This window comes from Theropithecus gelada, chromosome 8 (assembly GCF_003255815.1).
Source record: "Theropithecus gelada isolate Dixy chromosome 8, Tgel_1.0, whole genome shotgun sequence".
Classification (NCBI taxonomy): domain Eukaryota; kingdom Metazoa; phylum Chordata; class Mammalia; order Primates; family Cercopithecidae; genus Theropithecus; species Theropithecus gelada.
Window position 1 is genome coordinate 135,491,756 of NC_037676.1, and position 17,185 is coordinate 135,508,940.

General features: G+C 50.6%; 1 protein-coding gene across 2 annotated transcripts in view; it reads left to right on the top strand.

Annotated features, from left to right (window-relative positions):
• Positions 1-17,185, top strand: part of WISP1 (WNT1 inducible signaling pathway protein 1) — a 40,025-nt gene that overhangs the window by 3,810 nt on the left and 19,030 nt on the right. The gene's annotated exons all lie outside the window — the stretch shown is intronic.

Consider the following 17,185-nt stretch of genomic DNA (forward strand, 5'->3'; position numbering starts at 1 on the left):
TTGTGTGTGGTGTGTGCACATTTGTGGTGTGTGTGTATTGAGTGTGTACGTGGTGTGCTTTGTGTGTGTGGTGTGTGTGGTGCTTGTGTGTGGTGTGTGCACATTTGTGGTGTGTGTGTATTGAGTGTGTACGTGGTGTGCTTTGTGTGTGTGGTGTGTGTGGTTTTTGTGTGTGGTGTGTGCACATTTGTGGTGTGTGTGTATTGAGTGTGTATGTGGTGTGCTTGTGTGTGTGTGGTGTGCGTGTGTGGTGTGGTGTGTGCGTGTGTGAGAACCTTGTGTTTGGGTGTGAGACACAAACTCATTCTCTGCTTCCAGCAGCAACTGCAGAATAATGTAGGTCAAGTATATGGCAAAATATCCCCTTTAGAAAACAGAGAATGTGAACAATATGGCTTTTCACACCTCCTGTTTAGAGTTGGAATCTGAGTGAAGATTTCAAACCCATCCAGGCCCCACACCCCCAACTCCCCACCCAGAGCTTCCTTGGGCTCCCTGAACCCCCTGCTGCCAGCTCAGGGCCCCTCCAGCCCACATTTTATCTTGGATGCTGGCAAGAGCACGGCACTGAAAGGCATTTCCCCCTCAGCATGGCATTTGGAGAAGGAGTGGGCACGGGAACAGGCCTCCGCCCAACCAGCTCCTTGAGAGACAAAATGCTACCTTGTGGGCTGGGCAGCACTCCTGGCTCCACAGCAAGCCCCACCGCCAATGCCACCCCAAGGTTTTAGAAAAGGCTCCTACCCTGTGCCAGCAAAGCACCTACATGCCAGGAGGCTGCCCTTGGCTTTGTATAAACAGCAACCCAGGGATCTTCCCAGGAACCTCAGCCATCCTCTGGGCAGCAGGGAGGCAAACTCCAAGGGAGGTGGGCTCTGATATGGGAGCAAGGATGGCAAAGCAGGTGGGTTCCTGGGAGGGGCTGAGAAGGGTGCCAACCACAGCCAGGAAGCAAAGCGAGCCAGGCAGGGTCACTGTGGGGGTTTCAAAGCAGGGCTTCAGCACAGCTCTCCCCCCATTCAAGGACACTGTGGTGGGCCCTGCATCCCTGTGATATGGATGATGGCAAGGGTTCACACTGAGCATGTGCCCACTTGCACACACCTGTGAGGCAGGGGTGTTGCTGTAATCTAGACCAGCATGGGCCAGTCAGTAGCCACGTGCCGCAGGAGGCCACTCAGCACTTGAAATGAGGCTGGTCCCAGCTGAGATGTTCCGGAAGCATGAGATACACCATTGATTCCAGAGACATGGTATGAATGCAGGAGCACAATATTCCCATTAATAATTTTTATATTAACTCCATATTGAAATGATAATGTTTTGAATATACTGGGTTAAACAAAATCTATTATTCCACTAAATTTCATCTGTTTCTTATTACTTTTTAATACTGCTACTAGAAAATGTAAAATTTCGTCTATGGCTCTCATTGTATGTTACTAGACAGTGTTGGCCTAGAAAGACACAAGTGTGCCTAAGGCTATGATAACAGGCGGGGAGGGAGAAATGCCGAGGGTTCTAATCCCAGCGTCTCCACTAACGGGCTGTGCACCCTCAGGCAAGTAGCCCAGCTTTTCTGAGCCAGGATCATGTCTGTATAAAGGAATATATTAATATTAGTACTATTGGCTTCTCAGGGGTGTTGAATGAAGCAGAAACAAAGCACAAAAGACCCCAAAACACCCAAGGGGAGGATTCCATTGTTCCAAGAGCAGGACGGGGGATTCCAACTTGGGTGGATGCACCAGCTGCAGGCAAGGCCCAATTCAGTGGGCAGGGGCCTATAAAGACCTCAGGCCAGGTGGCTGGGAGGAGGGGCAGGCTGACGGGCAGGCTGATGGGCGGGCTGTCCTAGCTCAATGCCGGGCATGTGTTCTAAAGATGCCACAGATTCCATAGCCTGGCCAGCTTACCTGGCACATTTAGAGGGTCAATGAACACTTTTGGGTTCTTGTGTAGGAGAAAGAAATGATGATGATGATGATGATGAAGATGATGATGATGATGGTGCCTGCAGGTGAGGCGTGTCTTACTAACTTGAGTCAGGGTGACATGGTCCCTCCATGCCAACTGTGAGTTTCTGAGCCTGTTTTCTTTTTCATGGACCCCAACAGTCTCACGTATATGCCCAGTCACTTCCAGTTTCCGGAGGTGCGGTGGTGAGTGGCCTCTCTGTGTTTAAACTGGAGGATGATTCCAGTGTGGAACAGATGTTTATATTAGCAGAGAGGAGTATGTTTAGGATTCAGAGGGGGAAGCTCAGAGAACACGGGAGATGGTGAAAAACATGTTCTGGAACCCTGAACCAGAATTCCTAGAAAGACCTCACCCTCACACATCTGCACACTAACCAGCACCCTGATGATTCTTGTGTACACTTGATTTCAAAGAGCAGTGACTGGGATAGACTCTAGTCTCTCCCCCAGCTCTGACATTCCATTAACCAGTCAGCTCCCCTCCTCCTCCTCCTCCTGCTCTCTATGAAAGAAGGAAGAGACAGAGTCAAGGGAGAAGAGACTGCCTCGCAAATGTGAATGATGGGCATTCCAGGGGATGTGATAAAATCTGAGCCCGCCCACCCCACGGACTCCAATCTGGAGGCAAGTTCAGGCTTGGAGATTTGAGTGTGGATCTGCTAAGTCTTGATTAGGGGTGGGGGGTGGGGTGAGAGAAAACGAGAGCCCAGGCCCAAAGGAAAGGAAGGGAGGGGTCCACCCTGCACCTCTAGGAATCCTGCTTTGAGTCTGGGAGTGGAGAAAGGCATGTGTGCTATGAGCCTGCCCATAGCTAGGAGGGGATGGAGGGGGATAATTCTAAGAGTAGGGGAACATCCTGACAGAGCAGGGACTCATAGCCCTGCCCTCAGAGCAGAACAGTAGACTCCTCGCCTAGAGAGCTAGAAGACCAGGGGGAAATAGTCCCTGCTGTGTGGCTTTAGGCAAGCTACTTGCCTTCTCTGTGCTCATTTTCTCATCTTGAAAGTGAGGAGATTGGACTTGATCCCCAAGCTGGCTTCCAGCTGGAGCCACCGTATATTCCGAGAGTCCACTCATTCATCCATCGGGCAGGTCCATCATTGAACAAGCAGCAGGGAGCTCACGCTGCTGCTTCTCTAGAAAGGGGTTGTCGGCACCCAAAATGTGTCCCTTGCTCTACGTGTCTGTTTAGATGTGCTTTGTCCCTCTTACAGTGTCCAGAAATATCCTCCTTTCAGCCCACGTCTCTTTTGTCAGCCCTCAAAGCGTAGCTGTGTTCCTGGCCCACAGCATCCTCATAAAACTGAAAATCACATCAGCACCTTGACGTCCGAGGGGTCCCACCATCTCGGTGGTTTCCCAATTAGTTTCTCTGCCTGCTCTTCCTGCACAAGTCTGTTTTCCCAGCCTCTTCCTTTGGTTCTTCTCCCATTCACCTTCTTTTCTACTTCATGAGCCTCGCTGTCAAACACTCCTGAGTTCCACCTCTGTGCACATGGCCAAGCTATTCCTTCGCTCTGAAATGCCTTCGCCATCCTTCTCTGATTCATGAAATTGAAGCCATCTGAAATGGCGGCCTCCCCCAAATGGAGCTGCAGACGTCCTCCTGTGGACACCCATGGGTTCCTGTTCTTGCCCACGCGGAAGGAAACACGTCGCCCAGCTGGGACTCTCTGCTGGCCTTGCCCTGTGTTTGAGCCACCCTCCCTCCTCCCCCCACCCTCCTGCAAAGCCAAGCCCTTCGTCGTTCCCTGACCACCTGTGCTCTCAGACCTCGGGGCCTTTGCACATGCTGTGCCCTCTGCCAGGCTTGCCCATACACCCTGCCTGCTCCATTGCTCTGTCACTGTCTATGCCTGCACATTGCAAGTTTTCACGGTGTACTTCCTGACAGAATGAATTAAAGCGAGAACCAGACCTGGTGTGGGCTGGAGAGAATATGTGTATAGGAGATGGGGGAGGCAGGGAGGGAACACCCCTGATTTTTTTTAAGTGGAAGCTTCATGCTGGGGAGGAACAGGAGGGAATCTGGCAAGAGGGCCTGGATCCAACTGCTACAAGGACTGAATGGCAAGCAGCAGCTTAAGGGCTTAGTTCTGGAGCACAGAATGAGGAGTCAGGAGACCGGGGTCTCTGCAGCATCTCTGAGCCTCAGTGTCTTTATCTGAAAAGGGAAACAAGAAGAACGCCCCTCTGCCCATGCTTGTGCTCCAGGCAGGGTAGTGCAGTGGTGAAGAGGAGGTGGGCAGCACACAGCCTGGGTCAAGAGCCAGCTCCACCACATCCCAGCCCCAAGCCCTGACATTTCCTGGGCCTCGGTGTCTCATCTGTAAAATGGATGTAAATGCCCATGTCACAGAGACCTTAGGACTAAGAAAGAGGTTGGGTGTGGAGCATGTGTCGAGAAGGGGCTTGGAGGAGCCATAATTAGACAGAAAATGTCAAGGTGCTTTGAGATTAGACAGTGTTGCCTCATGGTCCTTCTGGGAGCTCATGGACAACAGAGCTGGTAGGCGCTGCATGGAGTGAGACGGCAGCCACCTGTCTTCCCAGCCATGCTATTTGTATTTAAATCTGTCCCCTATATACACACACACACACGCACACACAGGCACGCATGCCAGCTGACTTCCTTGACAACTGTTTCTGGCCCTGTGCTCCAGTGGCCAACTCCTGATACTTGCAAACTTTGGCTCTTAGATGATCAAAGAGCCAGCCCTTAATGTGAGCCAAGGCCCATGGTGAGCCCCTTCCCACAGGTCTCATCTGATGCTCGTGAGAGCCCTGTGTAGCAGGAGCTCCTATTAGCCTCATTTTAAAGAGGAGAAAACTGAGGCACAGAGAGTTTTACGCACTTCCACGGCATCCAAGGTTCAGAACACCACCATGTGCCCCAAGCAGGCTGCCCAGACCAGCTCCCAGGGGTGTACTTGTGTGTCAGTCCCTTAGGCCAGTTCTGTTTGTCCCCATCTGAGCCAGAGATCCAATGCAGGAGGAGGGAAGGGAGATGGAGTCACACTCTGGGCGGTGGAGGGAGGACAGATAGACTTTATCCCCTCTTTATTTCCCTGATCTGCGAATCATTGTCAGATGTGGAAGGCCCACAGCGATCCCTTCATCCCAGCCTGCTCTTGTTACAGAGAAAGTGACTTGTCCAAGGCCACCAGCTTCGGCATGAGGAATGGAGCCCAGGGCTTCTCCCCTCCAGGGAAGGAGCTCAGGAGACTGGAATATGATTCCCCACTACCCCACTCCACCCTTGTAGGTGGAACAAGCCTGAGCTCAATGATAGCAAAGAGCTTCATTCTTCCACCCATGTCTGTGTTCACTGTGGCTCCATGACTGGGCCCCTCTGTGGTCAACCCATAGCCACCGCCAAGCCCAGGCCTGGGACATGAAAGGCCCTCGGTTATGTTTGGTTATTCGAATGAACTGAACAGTGGGCAAGAACAGAGTGCCTTAGAGGTCGCTGGAGGAGGATGGGACCTGGAGTCAAAACAGCTGACTGTGTCATTTTCTTGTTGTGTCGCAACCTTTTTGGGTCTCAGTTTCCCCATCTGTCAAATTGGGGCCATCAGTGCTGACCTCATGGGGTTGTTTTGATGATCAGGAAACGGACTTCAGGAAAGACCGCTGTCTTCCCCAGAGGAGGGAGCAAGCATCCTCTGTCCTGGGCCCCGACTGCCTTCTCCATATCCTTGAACACTAAGCCCTAGCAATATGGCCCACTGGTCATCCCGTGTCATGCCATGTTGCTTCTACCTGCACACCCCTGCTCACGTATGTCCCCAGCTTCAATGCCCTCTCTGCCCGCCCTCTCGTCAATTTCCACTCATCCTTTAGGATTCGGTGCAAATGCCTGCTCCTCCAGGAAGCACTCTCTGCTCCTACTCCCACCCCCAGGCCCTTTCCCCTCTTCATCTCACCCTCATAGTCCTTACCTAGACTATGCTGAGTTACTTTATAGGGTGGCCCTTAGGTGTGAAGCCTTAAGAAATGGAGGCTTTGAGTCCCAGGGCTAAGGTTCAAATCTCAACGTTGCCATTTGCTAGTGGCTTTGGAAAATTTATCTGACCTTTACCTTTTTGTGACTCAGTTTACTCATCTAAAAAATGAGGAAACTGATAATAAAAGCAGCCTGCTTCTTAGGATGATCATGAGGACTAAATTACTTACTTAAAATGCAGATGATCTTGATGCAAAGAAACCATCTGTTAAAAAAATTATTTGGGACAGTGCAATTTGAATGTGGACTGGGTATTAACTAGAGAAAGTTACAAAATTGTAACAAATTTATTGGTGTGATAATTGCATGGGGTTACATTTTTCCTAAAAATTCCTCACAATTTAGAGACACACTGGAGAATTTCAGGTAAAAATCTCAGGATGTCTAGGATTCGCTAGATTTTCAAGAATAAAAAAACATACAGTCAGCCGTGGTGGCTCATGCCTGTAATCCCAGCACTTTGGGAGGCTGAGGTGGGTGGATCACTTGAGGTCGGGAGCTCGAGACCAGCTTGGCTAACATGGTGAAACCCCATCTCTACTAAAAAATACAAAAATTAACCGGGTGTACACCTGTACTCCCAGCTACTCGGGAGGCTGAAGAACAAGAGTAACTTGAACTCTGGAGGCAGAGGTTGCAGTGAGACGAGATCATGCCACTGCACTCCAGCCTAGAAGACAGAGTGAGAGTCAGTCTCAAAAACAAAACAAAACAAAAACCGTACATGTGTGGGGACAATAGAAGAAACAAGATCAACTAAGTGTTGGTAATTATCAAAGCTGCCGATGCATGTCTAGGTTCGTTTTATTATTCTCTTAGCTTGTGTGAATATTTAAATATGTCTCTAGCAAAGAACACGGTTTAAATTTGTGTATAGTATTCAGTATTTTTTGTTGTGGTTTTCTCACTACTCTCTAAAACTGTGAGAACATTCAACATTCTTTCCCCTGCTCAGTAAGCAGGTCTCATGCAGTTAAATGAAAATGATGTATTTTACCCTTGATGTTTTGTTAAAACGACTGAAAATGGGAGAAAACCAAACAGAGTAGTTCCCGATGAAAAGACCCTTAATTTCTTCACCTCCCTGGACAAACAGGGTTATCATATAGTGGGCAGGCTCTTACAAAAATGTCATGAACCATCTATGGCCCTCAGGCTGTAGCTTTGGACCTTTATACCCTCAGACTGTAGTTTCTGACCTTTATAATGCGGTTGCCTGTTTTACGTTCCTGTCTCCTTGGAGGCTGGATGTTCTCGGAGGCTTTGTCCTTGACACTGGGCACTGCATGTGGGACTTAGCAGATGCTTTATATATAGATTGACTAATGAGTGAATGCATGAGTGAACACATGAACGAGGGCTCGTTATTTGGAAAAAAAACTGGCTTCTTGCCCCTTGTACCCTCTTCATGTAAAGTTGACTTCCCCTGCCTGCATGTTTATAAAACCAATTAGTAGAAAATCTCAAAAACCTTCTACATCCCATAACATGCAGCCTGACCAACAACTTTCTGGAAACCACCCTTGGAAGATTCCAGGCAGTGCGGTGGGGGAAGGAGGGCAATGTACCTGGCTCAGGCACCTTTCACGGGTTTGGAGCGAAGAGCTTTCAAAGAAAGTGATCGACCCAGGACCACTGTCCCAGGCCCCACTTGAAGGGGAGCCCCCACCAGGGCCCGGGGTACAGGTGCCTAGGGGTGCACGAGCCAGAGGTGTTGGGAAAAGAGGTGTTTGTTACCTGTGGCTGACTTCAGAGGCACCCGATGCGCTTTGAAACAAGCTTGGAGAAGACATGGGCACTGGCCAGGCCTGCATTCTCTCACAGCCCTCAGGGCTTCTCTCTTCAGCAAAGCAGTGAACAGAAACTGCTTCCAGCAGGACAACGCTGTCCTGAAAGCCCCCCGGGGCCAGCTGGGGATGGCTCCGGCCATTCCTGCCTCAACCCTGCCCCCTAGTGGAGTAGCTAGGTGCGGCCTTCCGACCGTCCACACTGCTACACGGAGCACTTGCCCAGGGGGTGCCAGGCTCAGTGCCGGGCACCCAGGAGGCGGGAAAGGGCAACCCGTCCCTGAGAAGCCCCACAAGAGCTCCTCACTCTTCTTCTGGGGGCCTTGGCAACCTGGGCTCAACTCCACTGCTATCCTCCCAGGGAGTGAGGACCCTGCCTTGTTAATCTGAACAGCAGGCACATCGTAGACGCTTGGTACACGTGTGTGATGGGCGGGTGGAGGCATGAATAAATGAATGAGGGAGCCGTGCAGCAAGCTGGTTACAAGTTAGGGCTCTGGAGGGACACTCTGGGGCTGTAGACCACTTTCCAGCTGCGAGATCTTGAGCAAGATTCTTAAGCTCTTGGAGCTTCACTTTCCTCATCTGTGAACTAGGGATGACATTAATAACTGCTCCCTAGGGCTGCTGAAGGATGTTGACATCACTGCCATTTTACAAATGACGAAACAAACTCAGAGCAGATGAGCACGGCTCCAGGTTCCAAAGCTGGGAGTGGCAGGAGGTTGGGGGATTGTCAAATGGGGCCCCCTCACTGCCGATGCCATGCCCTTTCTGCACATCCCATGCCCTGTTCACCAGTAAACTGCACACACTCTTAGAAGAGAATGGGATCTGTCTCCTTCATCAAACGGGACGTTTCAGGTATCCTGGGCAGTCCATCGCACCGCTGCTAGCCTCCCGCTTTCTGTTCCTATGCCTATTGCTAAGCATTTTTGTAAAAATGAAGTAAAACTGATATGCAAAGGTCAAACTATAGACTTGCCTCTTCCCCAGTCAACTTTCAAAGAGCTGAAATACATCATAATAAGTTACCACTCACCTTGAAATGTTATCTCAAAAATACATATGAAACATTTCCTACAGGGGCTTTATTTTTTTTCCTTCCCAATTTTAATCAGCTTAAGTTTGTCCAGTAAGTATGATTGAAGGGATCTCTTTGTCACTGTTCGCCTGCCTACTGATAACCCTGTTTGTCCAGCGGAGTTAAGGACTTAAGGGTCTTATCATTGGGAGATACTCCTTTTGGTTTTCTCCCATTTTTCAGTCATTTTAACAAAATATCAAGGATAAAATACACCATTTTCATTTAACTACACTAGATCTGCTTGCACAGCAATTGTGTCGCCCTGATGAATCACAGAATGCAGTACGTTCTGCAGGTCTGCGTGAACTGTGGTGTGAAAGCGGCTTAGTGGTGTGGGTGGGTAACGCACATAGGTGTGGGTTGTACAAAAGTCAGATGTTAAAAAAGCAAGATGGTCTAAAATCCCCACACTTTTCCCTTATCCCTGCCCAGTGTTCTAAGGCAGTGGTTCCTATTTCTGTAAAAATCCCCAAGGGTTGCTGGTCAAACTACGGATTCCAGCCTTCAGTCTAGAGAAACTTAAGGCGAATATTCCAAGAGGGATCTAGGAATTGGGTTTTTTTCACTCTGTCACCCAGGCTAGAGTGCAGTGGTGCAATCTCTGCTCACTACAGCCTCTGCCTCCTGGGTTCAAGCAATTCTCCTGCCTCAGCCTCCTGAGCAGCTGGAACTATAGGCATGTGCCACTACATCCAGCTAATGTTTGTATTTTTAGTACAGACAGGTTTTTGCCATGTTGACCAGGCTGGTCTCAAACTCCTTGACCTCAAGTGATCCACCCTCCTCAGCCTCCCAAAGTACTAGGATTACAGGTGTGAACCACATGCCTGGCCCAGGAATCTGTATTTTAACAAGTTTCACAGGCCAGTGATTCTGAAACTTTGGGGCATTCAGAACCATCTGGAAACAATCCCAATGCCCAGGCTCCTCCCAGGCTCCTTAGGTTGGGATCTCTGAGTAGAGTGTCCGTTAAAGTCCCAGGGTGGTTGTACTTTGCAGTGAAATTTGGAAATCAGCATCATAGTACCTGAGTAGTTAGGAGGGGTTGCTGAGGAGGGAGAGGCATGGCAGGAGGAGTCTCAGTGGGGTAGGTGGGGCCGGGTGGGCTCAGAGGCTGCAGCAGGCAGAACTGAGCAGGACCAGGCTGTGCCTAAGCAAGCCCTGGGCATCTTGCCTGCAGAAGCATCGCGGAGTGGCCACCACCTGTGTCTTCCCCATAAACACAGTGGCATCTGCAGAGTCTGTTTCCAGAAATACATCATAAAAGAGACTTTTATGTGAACATCTGCAATTTGGAAATACCAAGGCTGTTTTTTGTTTTGTTTTGTTTTGTTTGTGTTTTGCTTTGTTTTGTTTTGTTTTTCCCCCTCCTCTGGCCTTTCCTAGACAACATTCTCCTTGACTTATGATCTTTTCTCCTTTTTGCCTTCTTGGCTTCTGTTGTTGGACAGAATGATGCAGGCTCCATATGACGGTGTGTTTACAAAGATCATTTTCTCTATCTGCAGAATGGTCCCAGTCACCCCAGTTCAGGTGGTTCATGGTGGATAAGAAGATAGCAGCCAGGACTCTCTGGGGACTCTACAGGACAAGTTATGGGACAGGCTCCTGCCTATGGCTGGGGAAAACAAGAATAGGTTCCAACCCCCAAGGAAAATGAGACCCTGGTAGAAACCTCAGAGGGTCCCAGGGGCCCAAGCAAGCATCCTGGGGTTCGAGGATGAGCCCCAGACCCCAGAAGGAAAGTACTGTTTGTGAGATCCAACAGAAACCTCTGGGAAAATGTGCTGGTCTTTTTTTTTCTATTGTTTATCCGTGAAGAGATTACTCTAAACGTTCATTTTCTCCTAATTACCTCTCTCTCCCAAACCCAGGCGAGTCAAGCAAATAGGTATTTGTTTTGCACAAATACCTGTTGCTTACACAGAAATGGGTTTACCGTTTTTATTTTGACAAAGACCATACTCTCGTTGTCCACTAAAGATAAGGGCCAGGTGTGGCTTAGGGGCCCGAGCTCCAGGGCTTCTTCATTGCAGGGCACCACAGCTGTGGCACGGGAGTCCCGCCAGCAGCCAAATCAGGGTACTAGAGGCTGGGATGATACAGCTGGGTTGCTTATGGAGTGACAGCTCTGACCCAGAGGCGCTACATGTTTTCTTTAGGATGTGTTGGTGTTCTGGACCAACAGAGACACCCCCAGAAAGGCCCCAGACCAAGCATTCAATGTCAGCGCACATACATGTCCCAGACGTTCCCCCAGTGACACCCCATCATGATAGGCCTGGGTGCACTGAGGAGGTGCACTGAGGAAAGGGTGGGGCTGGTGGTACCTGGGCCCTTGGATGACTCCGCAAGTGGATGTGCAAGGAATGGGGAGTTAAGAGCCCACATAGGATGCACAGACAGAGGTGATGTGGGAAACTCTCATCTCCCTTCTCTGGCTGAGACACTTCCCCCACTCCTTTTTTTGGGGGTGGAAAAAGAGAGTCATTCGGTGAAAAGAGCTGCGAACCAAACTTAAGGACAGGTAGACATGCCATGCCATCCTAGATGTTGAAGGAGCTGATGGTGCGCGCGCGTGTGTGTATGGTGTGTGTGTGTGTCTGTGTGTGTGTGAGGGGGAGGGGGGAGAGAGAGAGAGAGAGAGAGAGAGAGAGAGAGAGAGAGACACCCTACACTGGCCTTCCAGGCAGCTGAAGCCCCAGTGAGAAGCCTTCCAGGGATGCTCAGGGGATGCCTGCCTCAGCCTGCCTGGGGCCGAGGGAGGCCACCATTGGAAGGGTACAAGGTCCCAGGGATCACTCTGGAATTAAGGTCCCAAAACTGGGAGGTTCTAAGATGTCACCTCGCCACCCCTACACCCCAAGCTACTGCCAGGGGTTCTCGGACAAGCTTTTTCATTAGAAGCTGATGTCATTCACTATAAATGCCACCTGCCCAGGAGGAGTCCCAGTGAAAGCCGCCGTGGCACCATGCACCTCCAGTTGATCAGGGCCCCAGAGCAGCTTTGGAGTGGAGCAGGAAGGTGGAAGTGAAACTGTGACTTTCGTAATGATTTCTCAGGGAGACGTGGAGACTGTAAGCACAGGCTTAGAGTCAAGCACTTCAGACTGGAGTCCTTCTGCCTTTCCCTGCTCATACAGGGGCAGATGGGCAAAGGAGTTCTAAGATGACTCGCAGCGTTACGACTCACCGACCCTCCAGAAGTTCTGGCCATGAGTCTCCTCCCAGCCCGCACTCTTCAGCAATGAGCAGCATTTGTTGTCTCCGGAAGCTGAGTGTTCACGCACTAGACCACCCGAATGGCAGCTTAGGCTAGACTTCAAGGGAGAAGCCGGGCAGTGGGCCGTTATCAGCTCAGCTTTGGCAACAACAAGAACGCTGAAGGGACAGGTACCCCCACACAGGGACCCAGCTATGTCTCAGGATCCTGAAGCCTCTCCTTGAGCTCCCAGCCCCCATGAAATATTTGTTTTGCTCAAGGTCTGATGGGAGCATGTCCCCAAAGTTCATATGTGCACAGTGTTCCCTGTGCAGTGATCAGAGGCAGAAGAGTTAGTGGCTCAAAAGCTCTGGACAAGGCAGACCTCGGTTCTGTCCCTGACTACCTGACCTGTGTGGCCTCGTACAAGTCATTTGACCTCTGTGTGCCTCCGTGTCCTCACCACTCAGGGGAACATTAGCAGGCCTGCCTCGTGATTTGCTAGGGGATTCTATGAGATAGTGCATACAAAGTTCTCCATGTAGTATGAGCCCTCACTCAAATCTTAGGTATGTTGATTGTAAGGGCCTGTGAGTTTGTGCGTGCAGGGGAACAGATGGGCGGCACATGGTTTCTACTTTCTAGGGATGACAGATTTGTTGGGGAAATGAACATGCACTCATTTATTCATCCTATCAACAGATGCTTATTGACACCTACTATGTGTCAGGCTTTGTGAGGCTTGATATCCCTCTACAACTGCCAGCCCAAATAATTGTCTAGCTGCTTCTTGATTACCTCCACTGATGGTACACTCACTACCTTTCAGCGTTTTTTTTTTTTTCATCAGAAAATTCTCCCTCATGTACAGTAGTGGGAAAAACGTGAGCTGAAACAGGTCTAGATTCAAATCCAAGTTCTGTCGCTTACTAGATGTTGGGCCTGGGCAAGCCACTTTACTGATCTGTTAAATGAGAGTAATAATACCAGTCACTGTGCAGAAGACAAATGAGATCAGCCAGTCACTGAGGGCTCGGGCAAGACTGTCGCCCAGTGGTCATCCGAGTGACGTTTTGCGATAGATGGACTAGCAGGAGGAATTCCAGCTGTGACCTCATTTGATGCTCACTTTCAGTCATTTGGGAGCTAAGCAATGGTAGCAATGCCATTTTACAGAGGAGAAGACAGACTCAGAAAGTGAACTCCCAGAGTGGCATGAACAGTGACAAAGGCTGGACTGGATGCAGTGTGGTGTTTCTAAAACACAAGTCTAACCCTGCCATCCTCCTGCTAAAATCCTTCAACAAACCATTCTTCTAGACCTCAGCCCAAAGCAAGGCATTCGAGGTCTTCCTTGATGTATGCTGTGCCTTGAACCCATCCTCATCCTTCCTAGCCTTCACCTCCTCCTGCCTGCACCCTGCACCCTACACTAGGCTCTCCAGGCTCCAGGCCCTGGCACACGTTGCCAGCTCAGTGCCTGTGCACCTGAGGGTCCTTGTGCATTGGGTGCCCTCTCCTCCTTCCTCACCGATCTATTCCCACCCGCTCTTCAAAACCCACTCCCAGCGCCTCCTGTCTTGGGAAGCCCTCTTTAGCCCCAGCACACACACAGCCCAGCCACTCCCCTGTCATCCCACAGGCAGGTCTGCTTGGTTCTCACACTGCATCCCCAGCACCTAGTGCTGCACCTGACACAAAACAAAAGCTGACTACAGATGTGTTGAATAAATAAATGAAAGGGAGAATAAATAAATGAAAGGGAGAATGAATAAATGAGTGGACATCATCGTTAGAGCATTGATTGCACTGAATTGTGATCATTATTTATGTGTCTATTGGCCTCGCTAGGTAGAGAGCCAGTCAGGGGCTCTGTCTTATGCACCTTCGTCTCCTCCCAGGCTGGCACAAAGCCTGTGCATAGTAGGGATTTAAGAATCCTCTGTCCCTAGAATGACTCAGTCAGTGTGCACATCCCCAGCTGAACTGTCAGTGCTGGAGGGCGGAAACCGCCCTCGTGCCAGTCATCTGCTTTCCCTCGTGCTCACACAGAGAGGCGAGGCTTGGTCGATTATCAGGAGTCTGGACTCACTAGTGGCCTGCAGACACATACCCTAAGTATGTGTCCATGCTGGACATACCCCAGGTATGTGCCAATGCTGGACAAGGCAGCTGGTGCTCAGAGGCTCACACACCACCCAGCAGTCCTCAGGCCCTGAGGTCCAGAGGTTTTTCCCCTGCACAGATCTTGTCCAGCACCTTCTCCCCTGGCCTTAGTCTGGGAGGTTTTCTACCACTAGATGGTGCCAACTGCAAAGGCTGGCTCAGCTGACTGCCCACAGCCCTTCCTCCTCTGCCCAGGGATGTCATAAGGGGCTCCCCTGTCCAAGGGAGGACTTCTCTGCAGCTTCCCCTAACCAGCTGTGTGCCCTGGCACCTCCAGGCACTCAGAAAGGAAGCTTCCTTCTGGGCATCTTTAACTTGGGATGTAGACAGGATGGATAGTGATCCCAGGAGTGGGATACCCACCTGGTTCCAGCCCATTCCAGCTCAGCTCAAAGTGTCCAGATCCCCAGCTCTGTTCTGGGCACAGTGGGGTCAAGGAGGACGCACAACCAAGTGGGTGTAAGAGGAGACAGACTTCTGTGTGCCATGTGACATGTGCCAGGCCCTACCTAGTGTTGCCACATCCACAATGCCCCTTCACCCTTCCAACTGGCCCCAAAGGGAGGTGAGCGTGATTGTGCCCATATCACAGATGGGAATGCTGAGGCTCAGAAAGATGAAGATGCTGTTCCAAGGCCACATGGAAAGAACTTCTGTCGGACTGTTTCAGGTTGCATGTTCTTTTCTTGACACTCAAACTTAGTGCCCAGAGGAGAGGTTCCGGTACATGATGCCTTGAATATCAAAGATATCAAAGCCCTTTTAGCCAACAATCCCCCATCCATCCATTTCACCATTTAACACACATGAAGCCCTACTGTGTGCCCTGTGGTGTGTTTCAGGCGCACAAGAGATGCAAGGCCCAGGCTCTGCCCTTTCCAAGTTCACATTCCAGTGAGAGAGGCAAGGGCAGAGAAGGCTTCCTGGAGGCGAGGGCATCTTTATTTCCTCTGCCAAGAGCATGTCCTGAGTGTGGCTCTCAGAGATGGTCTGTTAGTGCTCGTGAGGCTCTGAGGCTTCTAGACTCATGGCCTAACAAGGAAACGTCTCTCCCCAAAGTCAAAAAGAGGTGTGTGTGTGTGTGTGTGTGTGTGTGTGTGTGTTTACTGATTTGGAAATGTAGGGGTTTTCTTGCATCCTGTTGTGTTTTTGAGGAAACACAAACAAGAGCAGGCTAACTTGTGCCTCCTAGGTGAATGCCACCCAGCACTGCCAACCCCAAGAGCTCTCTGTTCCCCACCAGCAAGGCCTTCCGAGGCCACGTGGCCCACAGAGCCTTCCTCCCTGCAGGGGGCCGCAGGCAAGATGTTTTTTGCCATTCAGGTGTCTGGGCCATAACAGAGAAGCTACCCGTATGTTCCCAGTGAAGACTGGCACTGTGCAGGCACTCTGTGAGGGCCTGCCCCACCCTGCCCTCACCCCATGGAGTTCACACACATTAACCTCCAAACACACACGGATATCTCATTTCTGAGGCTGCCTAGCGACTTAAGGGAAAGCCAGGCACACGCAGGTCAGCGAGTCAGAAGAGTCCGCCCAGAGAAAGGGGCCCCAGGTTAAAAAGATAGGAGGGCCTCTCAGCCACAGGGAACTGCATCACAGTGGCCTTGAAGTAGGGAAAGGGTGGATTTGCCCAAGTCCTGAAATTAAGCTTAAAGTCGGGTTTTGTCTGTTGACTTGCAAGGGCTTTATTTATCGCATCAATATTTACTACATTTATTATGCACCAGGCTCAGAGCTTAGATAGACTAATTCAGAAATTCATCTGAACTACTTTCCTTGTCCCTGGTCCTTCAAGGTGCGAGAGTGGACCCCACTCTCCTGGGCAGAGCAATTACTGCCCTGGTGTTCAGAGAGCTTCCATTCCTCCTTGGGATGCCCAGCACTTTGCACAGTAAATCCCTCGAGTTGTAGTAAATCACCTCTAATACTTGCCTCTCCCATAAGCTGTGGATTCCCTAATCATAGGGACTTTTAAAACTTATCTCCAAATGTCTAAAACTTAAGAGAGACTATGACCTACCTCTGCGAATGTTTGTTGAGTGAATGAAAGAACCCAGAGGAGGCAAAAGTAAAAGCTGTTGCAATGAGAGTTAGGAGATTAATGTGCACCTTGGCCTTGCCGTGAACTGTGTCATCCTGGGAGTGTCCATCTGTCTCTTTGGGTCTTGCTTTCCTCCCCTGAAAAGGAGGAAAGAATTTGTCTGAATAGCTCAGCACCGGAACCTGGTGTTCAGAGTGGAAAGCAGATCTGTAACCCCACAAAGCAGGTTCCTCTGCTTCCAGATGGAGGAAGCAGCCCAGAGCCCAGCCAGCCCCCTGCCCCAGCCCCACAGAAGCCCTGGTTTCTCCCTGCTTACTTTGGAACTCAGGCGTCAACGATGGGAAATTCTGGGCAGGATGCTCCATGGCCTGCCCAGGAGTAGGACTGACCCAAAGCCTGGCTCCAGCCCCCGCTCCTGTGTCTTCAGGCGATTCTCTTCCTCTCGTAGACCCAGGTCTCCTTTGAGATCGAGCAAAGGGCACAGATGGGATTCAGGGGGGCAACCAGATGGGACGGCAAGTGATGGGAGCTGGAAATAGTGGCAGCTTGAAGCTCCTGCACTCAGACACCCGGGCATCTCCATCTGCCATTCCTCGGGCCTGGGCAGCTCTTTGGACCTTGGTTTCCCTTCCCAGCTGGCCTGTTGTTATGTTCATCATATTTGCCAAAATAAAGATGAAGCCGTTGGCTGGGGGTTGGGAATGGGGATGCTGGGGAGGAGTGCCGGTTGGTAGCATGGAGTGTGTGTGTGTTGGGTGGGGGGTCTCATTGCCCTGAGAACAAAATAAAAGGGCTCCTCCATGCAGGGCTGGTGCTGGCAAAGGAAGCGCAACTCACTCCCCAAGGGCTGGGGCCCATGCAGCTGCCAGGAGCTCTAAAACTGAACACCTGCCGCTGCACCACGCCAGCCCTTT